Genomic DNA, 5,000 nt, shown 5'->3' on the forward strand with positions numbered 1-5,000 from the left:
ATATTGTATATTATTATTGTATATTATATTATATATATTATATACTATACAATATATATCATATATTATACAATATATATTATATATCATATATCATATATCATATATCATATATATTATATATTATATATTATATAATATATATTATATATTATATATCATATATTATGTTATATATATTATTACATATCATATATTGTATATTGTATACTGTATATTGTATATTGTATATATTGTATATTGTATATATATTGTATATATTGTATATTGTATATTGTATATTGTATATTATATATTGTATAATGTATATTGTATATTATATATTATATATTATATATTATATATTATATATCATATATTATATATCATATATTATATATCATACATTATATATTATATATTATATATTACATATTATTTATTACATAGTATATATTATAGATTATTATGCATTATATATTAGATATATATTACATATTGCATAGTATGTATCATATGTTATGTATATGATATTACATTCTGAATATTTTATGATGTACTAGTATACTATATATTTTCTAGTATAAGTCAAACTTTCTCGTGAGCTGAGGTAATCTCCCCCGTCCGCGAACTCGAGAACAATTATAAAGGAAAAACTGGAGCGATTGGCCACATTTCCCCAAATAAGGGATAAGAATCGTCGTCGTCAGCGTTATCAGCAACCCCAAGAAACACAATCGATGACTGGAACTCCGTGAACCCTCACTTGGTCTCTCCAAGGTTCTTGATATTGAAATATATTAACAATGAGTTAATAATAAATAATTGCTCTGTGAAAGTTTATGACGAATTTGAGGACAAACGCGTAAGACTCCGTGTTATATAGCCTCGAAGACAAATCCCAATAATAGACACTCCACTCCAAACATCATATAAAACATTTACCACCAGAAGAAATAATTGGTCGATTAGTTACGATCAATAAGAAAAATATAAACGATATAAAGATCAGTACCCACACACTAATAGTGACCGTTAATCAATCTCAGCTTCTAGCGTACCTGTAAATAGTTTACTTGATCTTTTGAATAGAGAGGCATTATCGATGTCCACGCCGCTGCTGCAACTGCCAGCGCTTTAGAAACGCTAGACTACGATCTCGTTGTCCTGGGGGCGTATGTGTACAATGTTCAACTTCTACACATAGTAAACTCAATTTTTACCCCACTATCGGAAAAGAAGACACTAATATCGAAAGTTCTGTATATTTCGATCCCTAACTGTGATCCTCTTCAGCAGAATGAGTACATAGTAGAAGACATATACATATATACAAAATACACATAGTGGCCAATGCTGCAACTCAGCCAACTATGCAAACAACAATCAGGATCATTCTGGATCGTCCTCAAACCGTAAGGTATAATTTTTTAAAATAGAAGCCTTCTGTCTCAAAGGTTCGGAAAGCTTCAGATTCAGTGACGACCGAAGACGAGCAGAGTCCTGGATGATCATATTAGACTTGGAGTCATGTACGCGGAAACAATATCATCTGTCAGACGACCACACGAAAAGAAACCATCCACAAAGTGCATGAACTCCCAACACAAACTCCTACACCTTCTCACCTGTGGCAATTGAAACTTTAATTCAACCCCTCATTCTCTGCCCATATTGATGTACAAGAATCTTCCATACATCACCCCAACCCACCACATTTCTCACCCACCAATCCTTCCTCCCTCTCCCCTCACCCACCACCTTCGACCCTTTCCGACCCAAGGAAAGGCCCGAGCTTTCCAGAAGGAGCTAAAGAAGACGTAACGGAGTTCGACACCAACTGCACCACGCCAATCAATTCTTCGTCCAAACAAACCGTATCTTCTCCAGATCACCGGGATAAATCTCACCCATTCACACACAAGACTCATCAAGGCACTCACTTGCAGCCTCAAAACAGGAGGTATGAACAGAAATCCATCCTACTTTAACACTAGCGACACACAGTAACTCCATGCAAACCTCATAGACATCCCAGTGTCCCTACCAGACCTAGTTTGAGTGAATGAGAGCACGTGTCATGTTTTAGAATCACCCCTGAAGAAACCCCTCCTCCTCCCAGACACTTAACCCAAGAACACCGAGAGGTTTCCGACTGCAGCGACCTACGAGTCTTTCACCAGAACCGAAGGAGAATCAAGCCGAGAGAACCACCATATCACATCCAACCAAACATGGGATGGACAGTAACGATAATCAAATAACAACAACAGAGAGGGAGCAGTGGCCATCAAAGAGGCAAGGTTCCTGTGTTGCACTCGCCCTCATACAACGAAACTACCGAGGACTCATCCCAAACTAGGAACATATGTGTATAATTCCGTATTCAATTACATAAAACTGATGACATATATAAATAAAAAACACAACTAGGCACACGCATATCTCCCCCCCCAATCCAAAAGACTGTACCACGTCCCTATGCCCTTATCTCTCCTCATCATACCACACATTATAATAGAACGTCCGATTTGCGCAACATTACACATCAACCACCTTCTCTATCATGTACTCGCTCAAACAGATTACACACGACGGCGCCGCATAACTACCAAACATACGTACATACATGCATACATACATATATACGTACATACGTACATACATACATACATACATACATACATGTATACATGTATACATGTATACATTCATACATGTATACATGCATACATTCATACATACATACATACATACATACATACATACATACATACATACATACATACATGCATACATACATGCATACATACATGCATACACACATGCATACACACATGCATCCATACATACATATATACATGCATGCATGCATGCATCCATCCATCCATCCATCCATCCATCCATCCATCCATCCATCCATCCATCCATCCATACATACATACATACATACATACATACATACATACATACATATATACATGCATACAGTACATGCATACAGTACATGGACTTTAAGCTTTCTCAATGGTACCCATCGAGCAATCTCCATCTATTCCCGAGCTAAGACGCGCAGAATATGCAATTTCCTAGATCCGTTTGAATTAAACGACTTCTTTCATGATATTAACATACAATGAGAAAGAAAGTGAATGATATGTATAAAAAAAATGACCGTGTAACTGAGCTTCTCATGAGTTGAAATGTCGAATTTTTGTTTTCTTGGGGCCGGAGGGGGGGGGGGTGAGGTAAGGACACCCGTTCTTCTTGGGATCATCTGAGTGCTCGAGGTTCCTCTTACCAAAAAGAAAGTAATAATAAAAATGGTAATAATAATAATAATAATGATGATAATGATAATGATTGATGATAATGACTGATAACAAAAATGATAATGATAACAATAATGATAACAATAATTATAACAATAATGATTAATGATAATAATGATTAATGATAATAATGATAATAATAATGACAACAATAATAATAATAATGACAACAATAATAATAATAATGACAACAATAATAATAATAATGACAACAATAATAATAATAATGACAACAACAATAATAATAATAATAGTAATAATAACAATAATTGAAATGATAATGATAATGATGATAATAATGACAATAATAATGACAATAATAATGGACAATAAAGACAATAATGACAATAATAATGGCAATAATAATAATTAATAATAATAATGACAATAATAATAATTAATAATAATAATGACAATAATAATAATAATAATAATAATGACAATCATAATAATAATAATGACAATCATAATAATAATAATGACAATCATAATAATAATAATGACAATAATAATAATAATAATGACTAATAATAATAATGACAATAATAATAATAATGACAATAATAATAATAATAATGACAATAATGATAATGACAATAACGATAGTAACGATAGTAACGATGATAATGATAATAATGACGGTGAGGAGCCTACGCCAAAAGGCGCCGAGTAGCTGCGGTCGAAGCCGTAACCTGTGCCCTATAATGCGCTTGCAATGTTGGGGCAGGTAATAGACAGTCACTGCTGGGAATCGGAGAGGAGCACGGGACTCGAACCCACAACTAAGCGAATGCGAGACTAGCAAGCACGCTTCCGATTTCGCTTTCAGCACACAAACAGGAAAGGGGATACTTAGATTAATTATATACCACTACCAAACTTCTGATCATGCAAAGTTTTCTTCAGCAAATTAGAATTGGGGAGGCAGCAGCGAGGCCAACAAAGATTATGCCAATTGATATAGTGAAGTGAAGGTGAATAAGATAAAATGCTCTTAAAGTATTGCGGAATAGAAACACACGTTCACTGAGTTGGCTCTCTCTCTCTCTCTCTCTCTCTCTCTCTCTCTCTCTCTCTCTCTCTCTCTCTCTCTCTCTCTCTCTCTCTCTCTCTCTCTCTCTCTCTCTCTCTCTCTCTCTCTCTCTCTCTTTCTCTCTTACTCTCTCTCTCTTTCTCTCTTACTCTCTCTCTCTTTCTCTCTTACTCTCTCTCTTTCTCTCTCTCTTTCTCTCTTACTCTCTCTCTCTCTCTCTCTCCCCCTCTCTCTCTCTCTCTCTCTCTCTCTCTCTCTCTCTCTCTCTCTCTCTCTCTCTCTCTCTCTCTCTCTCTCTCTCTCTCTCTCTCTTTCTCTCTCTCTCTTTCTCTCTCTCTCTCTCTCTCTCTCTCTCTTTCTCTCTCTCTCTCTCTCTCTCTCTCTCTCTCTCTCTCTCTCTCTTACTCTCTCTCTCCCCTCTCTCTCTCTTACTCTCTCTCTCTCTCTCTCTCTCTCTCTCTCTCTCCCCGTCTCGGATATATCAGCACACTTTGGTCAGGGTAGCGAACAAACACATTTAGTGTTTTAGGATGAAAATACGAATAGTGTCGATGTTGAGTAATTCGTAGTACTTAAACCCAAATGTACTATTTTATTCTTGGGCGGTTTGGTACCTCAAACCCTTTGGGGTGCCCCCCGGCACACGTGCTCTATCA

The 5,000-nt window shown here is 35.7% G+C and overlaps 1 protein-coding gene across 1 annotated transcript in view; it reads left to right on the forward strand.

Moving 5' to 3' along the window:
* Window positions 1-5,000, forward strand: part of LOC143037707 (uncharacterized) — a 395,763-nt gene that overhangs the window by 10,735 nt on the left and 380,028 nt on the right. The gene's annotated exons all lie outside the window — the stretch shown is intronic.

Source organism: Oratosquilla oratoria, chromosome 23 (assembly GCF_046742065.1).
Source record: "Oratosquilla oratoria isolate Oo_2021 chromosome 23, ASM4674206v1, whole genome shotgun sequence".
NCBI classification, from domain to species: Eukaryota; Metazoa; Arthropoda; class Malacostraca; order Stomatopoda; family Squillidae; genus Oratosquilla; species Oratosquilla oratoria.